This window comes from Choloepus didactylus, chromosome 7, assembly GCF_015220235.1.
Source record: "Choloepus didactylus isolate mChoDid1 chromosome 7, mChoDid1.pri, whole genome shotgun sequence".
NCBI lineage: Eukaryota > Metazoa > Chordata > Mammalia > Pilosa > Megalonychidae > Choloepus > Choloepus didactylus.
Genome location: NC_051313.1, coordinates 41206156 through 41221617, shown reverse-complemented (window position 1 = coordinate 41221617; position 15462 = coordinate 41206156).

Genomic DNA, 15462 nt, shown 5'->3' with positions numbered 1-15462 from the left:
TCTGAACTCAGTTTGATCCCATTGGTCTATATATCTATCCTTGTGCCAGTTTCTCTTTTTGTTTGTTTGTTTGTTTTGTTTTGTTTTTTAATGCAATTTTATTGAGATATAATTACATAACATACAATCATTCAAAGTGTACAATCAGTTGTTCACAGTATCGTTGTATGGTTGTGCTTTCATCACCACAAACTTTGAACATTTTCATTACTCCAAAAAATAAGATGAAAGTTAAAACAAAAAGAATATCGAAAACATCCTATCCCCTCCTCCTCCCATGTTCATTTACTTTTTTTAATACAGTTTAATTGAGATATATTCATACAGCTTACAGTCATCCATAGTGTACAGTTATTCACAGCACCATCATACAGTTGTGCATTCATCACCAGAATCAATTTTTGAACCTTTTCCTTACTCCAAAATAAAAATAAAAGCAAAAAGAACACCTAAATCTTTCCATCCCCTCCATCCCGCCCTGTTCTTCATCTAATTTTTGTCCCTGTTTTCCCATACATCTGTCCATATACTGGATAAAGGGAGTGTGAGTCACAAGGTTTCAACAGTCACACAGTCACACTATGCAATCTACATGGTTATACAATCGTTTTCAAGAAGCAAGGCCAGTGGGTTGCAGTTTGACAGCTTCAGGTATTTCTCTCTAGCCATTCCAACACACGAAAGACTAAAAGGTGATATCTATATAGCACATAGGAATACCCCCCAGAATGTCATCTTGACTCCATTTGAAATCTCTCAGCCACTGGAACCCTACTTTGCTTCATCTCTTTTCCCCCTTTTGGTCAGGAAGATCCTCTCGATACCACAGTGCTGGGGCCTAATCTCCAGGAGTCATTTCCCATGTTGCCAGGGGGATTCACACCCCTGGGAGTCACGTCCCACTTAGGGGGAGGGTAGTGAGTTCACTTGCCAAGTGGGCTTAGAGAGACAGAGGGTCCACATCTGAGCAACAAAGAGGCTCTCTGGGGGAGATTCATAGGCACAATTATAAGTGGGCTTAGCCACTCCCTTGCAGCAACTAGCCTCACAGGGAAAGGTCACCAGATCGAGGGCTCTGCCCACTAAATTGGCAGTCCTCAGTGTTTGTGGGAAAATCAGCAGTAGCCCAGGGAGGTCCAACACACGTTTCTCCCTAGCTCCTCAGGGGGTGCCCCGCAAATACACTTATACTCTCTGCCTGTATCGCTCTGGGATATGTTGAGATTTCACCGCAGATGGCAGAAACTCACCAAATCTCACTTCCCATTCAGCTCTCCCTGCACATATCATGTTCAAACAAGCTGATGATAACAAGTTAGATTATCTACTGTGCTGCAGGAAACACAGATCCCACACCAGATAAATATCTCTCCCTTGGTCTCACAAATAAGTTGTAGTTTTAAAACCCAGTCAGGATGCAGCACTAAGATGGCAGCATAGAGAGGAGTGGAAGCTAGTTAGTCCCCCTAGAACAACTAATAAACAGCCAGGAACAACTACTAAATAACCTGCAATAACTGGGGCGGGGGGGGGGGGACAAACGTGACTGTCCACTTGTTATACACCAACCTGAATTGGGAGGAATGCCTGAGATTGCAGCATAAAAACTGTGAGTAAAAACTGCAGACCCAAGCTGAGAGCCCCCTCCCCCATGGCAAACTGCAAAGCCTCACTATCCTGCAGAGCATCACTCTCCCAGCAAGAGACTATAGCTCAGCTGAGCTCCAGCTGGGGTTTTAGTTAACAAGTGTGGACTGCTCAATTCAAACTGCGAATCCCCAACAAGCAGACAGAGGCTTTTGGTGACGACTGACCTTGGAGAGCCAGAGGACGTCTCTGAGAGGGAGGGGGAGCCCAGAGGCCCAGGTGCTGTCTCAGGCCAATGGCTGAAACCAGGGGTGGCCACAGACTTGGCCCTGAAGACTTTTTCAGCTCAGTGGAGAAAGCCTCAGTCATTTTCAGTTCCCAGAGCTCTGACCCACACAAGGATGGACATAACACAGGCAGAGACACTATTCAAATGTAAATGACCTCTCCCCAGGGCATGTATCTTCCCTAAGAAGCAAAAGGTGGGGCCAAGCTCTACTACCCAACTTCCATTCAGAACCAGACCCCAGAGCCCGGGGGAGAACAGCCACAGGCCACACCTCCTTGCACCAGTCTGGAGCTATAGGCTGACAGGCGCCACCTACTGGGCAGGAAAGAACAGTGACTTGAGGCCTCACAGGGTGTATCAATCAAAGACACCCTCAGGGAAAAGGATACTATTGACTCCTTCTAGACCTGAGCCCATTCTGGTCTGGGAGAACCTGACGGGGGAAACCAAAGAAACCAGATGCCTAGACAACAGAATACTACAGTCTACACTAAGAAAAATGAAGTTATGGCCAGTCAAAGGAACAAACTTACACTTCAACTGAGATACAGGAATTTAAACAACTAATACTTAAATCAATTCAAAAAGTTTAGGAAAGATATTGCAAAAGAGATGAAGTATATAGTGAAAACACTGGGTGTACATAAGGTACAAATCAAAAGTTCAAAAAAGTAACTGGCAGAATCTATGGAAATGGAAGGCACAACACAAGAGATGAAAGACAAAATAGAAACATACAACAGCAGATCTCAAGAGGCAGAAGAAAACACTCAGGAACTGGAGAACAAGACACCTGAAAGCCTACACACAAAAGAACAAATAGAGAAAAGAATGGAAAAACATGAGCAACATCTCCGGGAACTGAGTGACTACACAAAACACAGGAATGTACATGTCATGGGTGCCCCAGAAGAAGAAGAGAAGGGAAAAGGGGCAGAAGCAATAATAGAGGAAATAATCAATGAAAATTTCCCATCTCTTATAAAAGACATAAAATTTGCAGATCCAAGAATTGCAGCATGCTCCAAGCAGAATAGATCTGAATAGGCCTGTGCCAAGGCACTTAATAATCAGATTATCAAACGTCAAAGATAAAGAGAGAATTCTGAAAGCAGCAAGAGAAAAGCGATACATCACATGCAAAGGAAGCTTGATAAGACTATGGGTGGATTTCTCAATAGAAACCATGGAGGCAAGAAGGCAGCGGTATAATATATTTAAGATGCTGAAAGAGAAAAACCACCAACCAAGAATCCTATATCCAGCAAAACTGTCCTTCAAATATGAGGGAGAGTTTAAAATATTCTCTGACAAACAGACAATGAGAGAGTTTGTGAATAAGATACGTGCTCTACAGGAAACACTAATGGGAGCACTACAGACCAAAAGGAAAAGACAGGAGTGAGAGGTTTGGAACACAGTTTTGGGTGATGGTAGCACAGCAATGTAAGTACACTGAACAAAGATGACTGTGAGTGTGATTGAAACAGAAAGGTTAGGACCATGTGGGACACCAGAAGGAAAGAGAAAAGATAGAGACTGGGACTGTACAACTCAGTGAAACCTAGTGTGCTCAACGATTCTGATAAAAAGTACAAATATATTTTTACATGAGGTAGAACAAATGAATGTCAGCATTGCAAGGTGTTAAAAATAGGGTGGACTATAATTAACAGAAACATTGTATTATGCTTTTTTGAATATAATAAAGGCAATATACCAAAGCTAAATGCATATGGGAGAGGACATGGGGAAGAGTATGGTACTCTTGGCATTGCTGATGTTGTCTCTTTATTCTACTTTAGTTTAAGGCTATCTTTCCTTTTGTGTGCTTCCCAGCTGTGATTTTTCTCTCTCTTTCTTTTTTCTTTCTCTTTTGTCTTTCTGCCTTCTTTGACTCTTCCTCCTTCCTTCTGGAAGAAATGGAGATGTTCTTGTATAGATAGTGGCGATAGTGCTGAATACATAAATACGTGACTATACAGGGAACCATCGATTGTTTACTTAGGATGGAATGTATGATGTGTGAACAAAACAGTCTTAACAAAAATGGGTTGATGAAGAAACCTTGAAGACACTATACTGAGTGAAATAAGACAGACAAGTAAGGACAAATATTGCAGGGTCTCACTGATGTAAACTAATTATAATATGTAAACTCATAGACATGAAATATAAGTTACCAGGATATAGAATGAGGCTGAAGAATGGGGAGCGGTTGCTTATTATGAGCAGAATGTTCAACTAGAGTGAACTTAAACATTTGGAAATGGACAGAGGTGATGGTAGCACATTGTGAGAATAACTAACAGTTCTGACTGGTGAGTGAAGGTGGTGGAAAGGGTAAGCTCAGAGTCACGTATGTCGCCAGAAGGGAAGTTGGAGGTTAAAAGATGGGAATGTATAAAACAGTGAATCTTGTGGTGGACAGTGTCCATGATTAACTGTACAAATATTAGAAATCCCTCTCATGAACTAGAAGAAATGTATGACACTATAACTAGAAGTTAAAAAGAGGGACATATAAGGAAAAAAACATAGGTAGTATTTTACCATTCTTTCTTCAACAGTAACAAATGTACTATACCAAAACTATGAATCAACAATGGAGGGGGGTGGTTAGGGGTATGGGAGGATTGGAGTTTCCTTTTTTTGTCTTTATTTCTTTTCTGGAGTAATGAAAATGTTCTAAAAATTGAAGAAAATTAATTGTGATGTATGCACAGCTGTGTGATGGTACCGTGGGCAATTGATTGTACACTTTGGATCTTTGGATAGTTGTATGGTAGGTGAACAATCTCAATAAAAAATAAAAAAGAAACAAAGAATACACAAAACCCCCGTGCTCCCCTTTCCTCCCAATTATTCATTTACTTTTGGTCTTTGTTTTTATATTCATCTGTCCATGCATGGTATAAAGGGAGTGGGAGCCACAATGTCTTAACAATCACATGGTCACACAGTATAAGCTATATAGTTATACATTCATCTTCAAGAATAAAGGCTACTGGGTTGCAGTTCAACAGTTTCAGTTATTTCCTTCTAACTATTGCAGTACACTAAAAGTACGAAGGGTTATCTATATAATGTAAGAATAACCTCCAGAATGACCTCTTGACTCTATTTGAGATCTCTTAGCTACTGAAACTTTATTTTGTTTCATTTCTCTTCCCCCTTTTGGTCTAAGAAGCTTTCTCAATCCCACGATGCCAGAGCCAAGTTCATCCCCATGAGTCGTGTCCCACATTGCAGGGAAATTTACAACCCTGGGAATCATGTCACACATAGTGGGGATGGCAGTGAGTTTATCTGAAGAGCTGGCTTAGAGAGAGAGGCCACATCTGAGCAACAAAAGAGGATCTCGGGGGTGACTTTTAGGCACAATTATAAGTAGACTTAGCCTCTCCTTTGCAGTAAGAAACTTCATAAGGGCCAGACCCAAGATCAAGGGCTCAGCCTTCTAAATTAGTAGCTCCCAATGCTTGTGAGGATATCAGTAATTTCCCAGGTGGGGAAGTTTAATATTTCCACATTTTCCCCCAGTCTCTCAAGGGGTGTACTGGTTTGGAGGTATTATATCTCCCAAAATGCCATGTTCTTTGGTACAATCTTTTGGGGGCAGATAAATTAGTGTTGATTAGGTTGGAAACTTCTGATTGAGTGTTTCCATGGAGATGTGACCCACCCAACTGGGAGTGACGCCTTGATTAATGTGTAACCTCTTCATTGAATGCTTCCATGGAAGTGTGGCCCTGCTCATTCAGAATGGGTCTTGATTAGTTCACTGGAGTGCTATAAAAAGAGCTCACAAATGGACCTCAGAGAGGTCCCTGAGAGTGACATTTTGAAGAGGAGCTGCGGCCAAGAGAAACATTTTGAAGATGGCTATTGAAAGTAGACTTTAGCTGCTTCAGAGTTTGCCTGGGAGAAACTAAGAGAATAACCCCAGACTCCTGGAGAGAAAGGTCCTGGGAGAAAGTCATTTTGAAATACAACCTGGGAGCTAAGGAAGAAGATGCCAGCCATGTGCCTTCCCAGACAACAGAGGTGTTCTGGACAACATTGGCCATTCTTCTGTGAAGGTACCCTGTTGTCGCCTTAGCTTGGACACTTATGCGGCCTTAAGACTGTAACTTTGTAACCTAATAAACCCCATTTTAAAAAGCCAATCCATTCCTGGTATTTTGCAAAACAGCAGCATTAGCAAACCGGAACAGATTTTGGTACCAGAGAAGTGGGGTGTTGCTGCAGTTGGAAATACCAAATGTGGGAATGGCTTTTTAAATGGATAAGGGGAAGATTCGGGACGAATTGTGAGGAGCTTGATAGAAAAGGCCTAGATTGCTTTGAAGAGACTGTTAGTGGAAATATGGACTCTAAAAATACTTCTGATGAGGCCTTGAGCAATAATGATGAATGTGGCATTGCCAACTGGAAGAAAGGCGATCCTTGTTTTAAAGTGGCAGAGAATTTGGCAAAAATGTGTCCTGGTGTCAGATGGAAGGCAGCATTTGAGAGTGATGAGCAGGAGTACATAACTGAGGACATTTTGAAACTAGCCTGGCTTCTTGCAGCTTATAAGAAAATGCGAGCAGAAAGGGATAGGCTGAGAAATGAACTCTAGGTTATGAAGAAACCAGAAACTGATAGTTTGGAGTATTCTGGGCTTCTAGAAAGTGAAACCCCAGAAGCTACAGCCCCCACGTGAGGATTAAACCAAACATGGAACCCAACCGCCATTTCAGTACATGCCAGGATTGGAGATGGCGTTATCCAGAAAGGATTTGTGGAAGGTCCTATTGTCTGGTGGTTTTGACCCTGTGTGCTTCACGCCAAGCCAGAAAGATTTTTGAGAGAACTGTATAGCTGCAGCCATGGCCGGTCTGGACTGGAGGGGATGAAGAAACAAATTGAAGGAAAATTTTCTTCAAAGACAGAGCCATGGAGACTGAGGTCTGGAGTCATGAGGTCTCAGGCTGGCTTTCTCTCTAGCTAAGCCAACTTGGCAGGTGAAATCACTGCCCTCCCCTTACGTGGGATCTGACACCCAGGAGAGTGAATCTCCCTGGCAACGTGGAACATGACTCCCGGGGAGGAATCTAGATTTGACATCGTGGGATGGAGAACATCTTCTTGACCAAAAGGGAGATGTGAAATGAAATGAAATAAAGTTTCAGTGGCTGAGAGATTCCAAAAGGAGCTGAGAGGTCACTCTGGTGGGCACTCTTACGCACAATATAGACAACCCTTTTTGGTTCTAATGAATTGGAATAGCTAGCAGTAAATACCTGAAACTATCAAGCTACAACCCAGAACCCATGAATCTTGAAGACAATTATATAAAAATGTAGCTTATGAGGGGTGATAATGTGATTGGGAAAGCCATATGGACCACACTCCCCTTTGTCCAATGTAGGGATGGATGAGTAGTAAAATGGGGGAAACAAAAACCAAAAAACAAAAAACAAAAAAAACACCCAGTGTTCTTTTTTAATTTAATTGTTCTTTTCCACTTTAATTTTGATTCTTATTATTTTTGTGTATGTGTGTTAATGAAAATGTTCAAAAATTAATTTTGGTGATGAATGCACAACTATATAATGGTACTGTGAACAATTGAATGTACGCTTTGTATGACTGCATGGTATGTGACTATATCTCAATAAAAATGAATTGAAAAAAAAAAAGAGGTCTCGGACTGGGAGAGTTGAGCAGCCCATGCACATGGAAAGGGTAAGTTTGCCCCAGAGGCAGAGCACGGACCTTCCACCTCGATGCTCAGGAAGAGTGCTGCTACCCCAGGACCCAGAGAGGGTGGAGCACATGCCCCAGGGATTGGGGAAAGCCTGGCCTCACTCCACAGTTCAGAGAGGGAAGAGCCTTTGTACCAGAGAGGCAGAGTCTGGGTGGCACCCCAATGCTTAAGGAGAGTGGGGCCTAGAAAAAGGTGGTCTCCCCAATGTGTGAATATATAGGAGTACTCACTCCAGCACTTGGAGAGAAAAGGCCTGCTTCATAAGCCTTGGAAAGGGTTGGACTCCCATTCTCTCATGCCCCAAGGATACAATGTCATTCGATAAATGACTCTCAGACTGAAGTCTAATGAAGCTTACCCTGTGGGTATTAGGAATTGTTTTGTTTCATTAAATCCTCTTATCCTTTCAGTTTCTCCTTATGGCAATGGGAACATTTATCCTATGACTGTCCCTCCTTTGTATACTGGCAGCAGATAACTTGTTAAAGTTTCGGAGATCCAGAGCTAGAAGGGAATTTTGCCTTAGGACAGATGACACCTCTAACTGATTTTGATGGGATCTTGAGCTTACCTGTTGTTCCTGAAATGATATAAGTTTTTGTGATATTGTGATGGATTGAATGTATTTTGTATATGGAAAGATCATGTCATTTTGGGGTCCAGGGGTGGAAAGTGCCTGTTTCGATGTATTATGTCCCCAAAACACCATGCTCTTTGGTGCAATCTTGTGGGGGCAGATAAATTAGTGTTGATTAGGTTGGAACCTTCTGATTGAGTGTTTCCGTGGAGATGTGACCACCCCAACTGGGAGTGACGCCTTGATTAATGTGTAACCTCTTCATTGAATGCTTCCATGGAAATGTGGCCCCGCCCATTCAGGGTGAGTATTGATTAGTTCACTGGAGTCCTATAAAAAGAGCTCACAAACGGACCTCAGAGAGGTCCCTGAGAGTGACATTTTGAAGAGGAGCTGCGGCCAAGAGAAACACTTTGAAGATGGCCATTGAAAGTAGACTTTAGCTACTCCAGAGTTTGCCTGGGAGAAACTAAGAGAATAACCCCAGACACCTAGATAGAAATATACTGGGACAAACCCATTTTGAAACACAACCTGGGAGCTAAGGAAGAAGATGCCAGCCACATGCCTTCCCAGACAACAGAGGTGTTCCATACACCATTGGCCATTCTTCTGTGAAGGTACCCCATTGTTGTCACCTTAGCTTGGACACTTTTATGGCCTTAAGACTGTAACTTTGTAACCTAGTAAACCCACTTTAAAAAAGCCAATCCATTCCTGGTATTTTGCAAAACAGCAGCATTAGCAAACCAGAACAAGGGGGATTTGCAAATACATTTTTATTCACAGCCCAAATTACTCTGGAATATATTGGGGCTTCACACTATCCTGTAAAAATAGGTTCAGCATCTCAGAATCTGGAGATCTTAGGATCAGCTTCTCAGAATCTGGAGATAGCCATTACAATTCAGAAATATATGTGGCTGCTGTAAGAATTTACAGTCTAGGGGCTGTTACAATAAGTGTTCCCCTGATAAGCTGTGCTCTGAGATTCAATTCTGAGTTTAAACATTGTAGCTAGTCCATATTGGTGAGGCATTATAATGTTTGTCTTTGTTTCTGGTGTACTTCACTCTGAATGCTATCCACAGGATCCATTCACCTTGTTGCATGTCTCACAGCTTCTCTCTCGCAGTTGCTCAGTACTCCATTGTATGCACACACCACAGTTCACCGTTTTGTTTATCAGTCAGTGTATCCTTAGGCCACCTCCACCCATTGCAAATCATGAACACTGCCTCCATGAACACCAGTGTGCAAATGTCCATTCATGTCCCTGTTCTCAGATCCTCCAAGTATATACACCATAACTGAGGTTGCGGGACCTTGTGGCACCCACACACTTTGCTTCTTGTGGAATCACCACTCTGTCCTCCAGATACACCATGCCATTCTTCCTCCTCACAAAGAGTTAATAGGTACATCACTCTCCATGTTTTATCCAGCACTTTTATCCCTATTTATGTTTTTCCTACAATTTTTTAAAGAGATATTCACATATCATACAATTATCCACAGTGTACAATCAATTGTTCACAGTATCATTATACAGTTGTGCATTTATCACCACAGTCAGCACTTGAACATATTGATTATTATGAAAAAAAAAGTTTTTTTTTTTAAGAATAATAAAAATAAAAAGAAAAATAAAGTATCGTATAATACAATATAATAGTAAGGTCAGACAATACCACCACTACTAAGAATCCCATATCCCTCCCTTATATCCCCCTTTCACACATTTAGCTTTGGTATATTGCCTTTGCTACATTCAGTAGAAGCGTAGTACAATGTTACTGTTGACCATAGACTCAAGTTTTCTTTGATTGTACTTTTTACCCAGTACCATCTCTTTTTCAACACTTTGTGTGGTTGACATTCATTTATTCTCCCACATGTAAAAACATTTTTATATTTGTACATTTAGTCACAATCATTGACTACTCCAGTTTTTCCTAAATTATACAGCAAAAGTCTGCTAAATTATACAGACAAAAAAGTCCAAGTCTTTATTGACTGTCTTTACCTCTGGTGTCAAACATATCCCCAGCCCTCCTCTTTCAGCTTTACTCACAGACATTTTTCTTCAGTGTACTTACAGTATTGTGCTACCATCACATGGTATTATGCTATCTATTTCTGGATCTATACAATCAATCCTGCTCAACATTCTGTAGTCCTTCAGCATCAAATGCCTGATCACTACCCTCTATCCCCTGACAGCCTGTGTTATCAGCTTTTAACTCTCAAAGTTTTCTCATTAATGTTAGTTCATATTAGTGAGACCATACAGTATTTGTCCTATTATTTCTGGCTAACTTCACTCAACATAATGACCTCAAGCTTCCTCCATGTTATTATATGTTCCATGACTTTGTTCTATCTTACAGCTACGTAATATTCCATCTTGTGTATATACCACAGTTTGTTTATCAACTCATCTGTTGATAGACATTTGGGCTGTTTCCATCTCTTGACGATAGTGAATAGTGCCGCTGTAAGCATTGGTTTACAAATGTTTGTTTGTATCTTAACTTTCAGTTCCTCTGAGTATATACCTAGTAATGGAATAGCTGGGTCATATGACAGAGCTATACTTAGCTTCCTGAGGAACCACCACACTGACTTCCAGAGTGGTTGCACCATTCTACATTGCCACCAACAATGAATAAGTATGCCTCTTTCTCCACATCTACTGTAGTCCTTGTAATTATCTGTTTTTTGGATACTGGCCATTCTGGTAGGTGTGAGGTGATATCTCATTGTGGTTTTGATTTGCATTTCCCTAATAGCAATGAAGTTGAGCATTTTTTCATATGTTTTGAGCTATTTGTATTTCCTCTTCAGAAAAATGTCCATGTCTTTTGCTCATTTTTAAATTGGGTTGTTTCCTTTTCTGTTTTTGAGTGGTAGGATCCCTTTATATATTTGGGGTATTAAACCTTTATCTGATATGTGGTTTCCAAGTATCATCTCTCATTGTGTAGGCTTCCTTTTTACTTTTCTGACAAGGTTTTTTGATGTACAAAAGTATTTAATTTTGAGGAGATCCTGTTTGTCTGTTTCTTCTTTGGTTGCTCATGCTTTGGGTGGAAGGTCTAGGAGACCACCTGCTATCACAAGATCTTTAAGATATTGCCCTACATTTTCATCTAAGAGTCTTATGGTCTTAGTGCTAATGTTCAGGTCTTTGATCCATTTTGAGTTAATTTTTGTATAAGGTGTGAGATAGAAGTCCTCTTTCATTCTTTCGGAAATGGATATCCAGTTCTCCAAACCCCATTGATTGAAGAGGCTACTCTTTCCCAATTGCTTTGGCTTGACTGCCTTATCAAAGATCAATTGTCCATAGATGAGAGGGTCTATTTATGAACACTCAATTCAATTCCATTAGTCCATATATCTATCCTTATGCCAGTACCATATTGTTTTGACCACTGCACCTTTGTAATATATTTAAAAATCAAGTAATATGAGACTTCCTGCCTTGTTCCTCTTTCTCAAGATATTTTTGGCTATTCAGGGCACCTTGCCCTTCCAAAATAAATTTGGTTATTGGTTTTTCTATTTCTGCAAAGTAAGTTGTTGGGATTTTAATTGGTATTGCATTGAATCTATAGATCAGTTTAGGTAGAATTGACATCTTAACCAATTTAGTCTTCCAATCCATAAACATGGTATATTCTTCCATTTTTTTTAGGTCCTGTTCAATTTCTTTTAGCAGTTTCTTGTAGTTTTCTCTGTAGAGGTCTTTTGTGGCCTTGGTTAAGTTTATTCATAAATACTTGATTGTTTTGATTACTATTGTAAATGCAATATTTTTCTTGATTTCCTCCTCTTGTTGAACATTACTTGTGTATAGGAACAGTACAGATTTTTGCATGTTGATCTTGTAGCCTACTACTTTGCTGTACTCATTAATTAGCTCTAGTAGCTTTGCTGTTGATTTTTCTGGATTTTCTATATATAGAATCATGTCATCTGCAAACAATGAAAGTTTTACTTCTTCCTCTTCAATTTTGATGTCTTTTATTTCTTTATCTTGCCTAATTGCTCTAGCTAGAACTTTCAGCACAATGTTAAATAACAGTGGTGACAGTGGGCATCCTTGCCTTCTTCCTAATCTTAGAGGGAAAGCTTTCAGTCTTTCCCCATTGCGTATGATATTAGCTGTGGGTTTTTCATATATTGCCTTTATCATATTGAGGAAGTTCCCTTCTATTCCTGTCCTTTGAAGTGTTTTCATCAAGAAAAGATGTTGAATTTTGTCAAATGCCTTTTCTGCGTCGATTGAGATGATCATGTGATTCTTTTGCTTTGATTTGTTGATGTGGTGCATTACATTAATTGATTTTGTTGTACTGAACCAGCCTTGCATATCTTGAATAAATCCCACCTGGTGGTGGTGTATAATTTTGTTAATGTGCTGCTGGATTCAATTTGCTAATGTTTTGTTGGGGATTTTTGCATCTATATTCATTAAATAGATTGGTCTATAATTTCTTTTTTTGTAGTATATTTTTCTGACTTTGTTATTAGGGTGATTTTGGCTTCATAGAATGAGTTAGGTAACTTTCCCTCCTCTTCAGTTTTGAAGAATTTGAACAGGATTGATACTAATTCTTTCTTGAATCCTTGGTAGAATTCACATGTGAAGCAGTCTGGTCCTGAACTTTTATTTTTTGGGGAGCTTTCTGATGACAGATTCAATCTCTTTACTTGTGATTGATTTCTTGAGGTCATCTATTTCTTCTCAAGTCAGTGTTGGTTGTTTATGCTTTTCTAGGAAGTTGTCCATTTCGTCTAAGTTGCCTAGTTTATTAGCTTGTAATTGCTTGTAGTATCTTCTCATTATCTTCTTTATTTCTGCAGGGTCAGTAGTTATGTCTCCTTTCCCATTTTTGGTTGTATTTATTAGCATCCATGCTCTCTTTTTGCTTTTTGTTAGCTTAGCTAGGGGTCCATCAATTTTTTTTATTTTCTCAAAGAACCAGCATTTGGTTTTGTTGATTCTCTCTATTGTTTTCTTGTTCTCAATTTCATTTATTTCTGCTCTAATCTTTGTTATTTCTTTCCTTCTGTTTGCTTTGGAGTTAGTTTGCTGTTCTTTCTCTAGTTCCTCGAGGTAAACAGTTAATTCCTCGATTTTTGCTCTCTCTTCTCCTTTAGTATAGGTGTTTAGGGCAATAAATTTCCCCTCAGCACTGCCTTTGCTGCATCCCGTAAGTTTTGATATGTTGTGTTTTTATTGTCATTTGCTCAAGGTATTTACTAATTTCTCTTGTAGTTTCTTCCTTTACCCACTGGTTTTCTAAGAGTGGGTTGTTTAGCTTCCATATTTTTTTAATTTTGTGACCTTCTGCCTGTTATTTATTTCCCACTTCACTCCATTATGGCCTGAGAAAGTTTTGTCTATAGTATCATTATTTGTAAATTTGTTGAGGCTTGCTTTGTGACCCAACATGTCATCTATCCTGGAGAATGTTCCATGAGCACTTGAGAAAAATGTGTATCCTGCTGTTGTGGGGTGTAGTGCTCTACAAATATTGGTCATTTATTGTACAATTCAACATCTCTATTTCCTTATTGATCCTCTGTCTAGATGTTCTATCTATTGATGTGAGTGATGTATTGAAGTCTCCAACTGTTATTGTAGAGGTATCTACTTCTTTCTATTTTCTCAGTTTTTTCCTCATGTATTTTTGGGCACTCTTCCTTGGTGCATAAATATTTATGATAGTTCTGTTTCCTTGATAAATTGACTCTTTTATTAACATAGTGTCCTTCATTGTCCCTTTTAATTGTTTTACTTTTGAAGTCTAATTTCTCTGATATTAATATAGCTACTCAGACTTTTTTCTGGTTGTTTGCTTGAAATATCTTTTTCCAATCTTTCACTTTCAGCTTGTTTTTATCCTTGTGTCTAAAGTGTGTTTCTTTTAGACAGCATATAGATGGGTCCCATTTTTTAATCCATTCTGCAAGTCTGTGCCTTTTTATTGGGGAGTTTAATCCATTAACATTTAGTATTATCACTGTAAGGGCAGTACTTTCTTCTACCATTTTGTCTTTTGGATTTTTTATGTCATATCTTATTTTTTTGTCTTTCTCCTTTTACCATGCCTGATAGTCTTTATTTCTACACTCTTCTCCAAACCTCTCTCTCCTGTCTTTTCCTATCTGCCTGTAGTGCTCCCTTTATTATTTCCTGTAGAACAAGTATTTTTTTCACAAACTCTCTCAGTGTCTGTTTGGCTGAGAATATTTTAATTTCTCCCTCATTATTGAAGGACCATTTTGCCAGATATAGAATTCTTGGTTGGCAGTTTTTCTCTTTCAGTACCTTAAAATATATCATACCACTGCCTTCTTATTTCCATGGTTTCTGTGGAGAAATCTGTACATAGTCTTACTGAGCTTCCCTTGTAAATAATGGTTTGCTTTTCTCTTGCTGCTTTCAGGATTCTCTCTTCATCTTTGACATTGGAAAATCTGATCAGTAAGTGTCTTGGAGTAAGTCCATTGGGATCTCTTCTGTTTGGGGTACACGGTACTTCTTGACTCTGTAATTTTGTGTCTTTCGTAAGAGTTGGGAAATTTTCAGTGAATATTTCTTCTATTAATCTTTCTTCCCCTTTTCCCTTCTGTTCTCCTTCTGGGACATCCAAAATATGTATATTCATGTGCTTCATGTTGTCATTCAGCTCCCTAAGATTCTGCTCGAATTTTTCCATTCTTTTTCCTATCTGTTCTTTTGTGTGTATGAATTCAGATGTCTTGTCTTCCAGTTCACTGATCCTTTCTTCTGCCTGTTGAAATCTGTTGTATCCCTCTGTTGTATTTTTCTTCTCTTCTATTGTGCCTTTCATTCCCATAAGTTCTGCCATTTGTTTTTTCAAACTTATGAATTCTTCTTTATGGTTACCCAGTGTCTTCTTTATATCCTTTGTCTCTTTTACCATATCATTGCTCATTGAATTGATTTAGGAGATTTGATTGAACATCTTTAATTAGTTGTCTCAACTCTTGTATCTCAGTTGAACTATTAGTTTGTTCCTTTGTGTGGTCCATATTTTCATGTTTCTTAGTATGGCTCATTATCTTAAGCTTTCTAGACATCTGATCTTCTTGATTAGTTTATTCTGGAACTCGTTTTCACTGTTTTACCTAGGGTTTCTTATTGGTTGGCTTTGTTCTATATCCTTTGGTGTTCAGTTCAACTTATTCTTGACCTCTAATTTAAGTTCTGTTTGG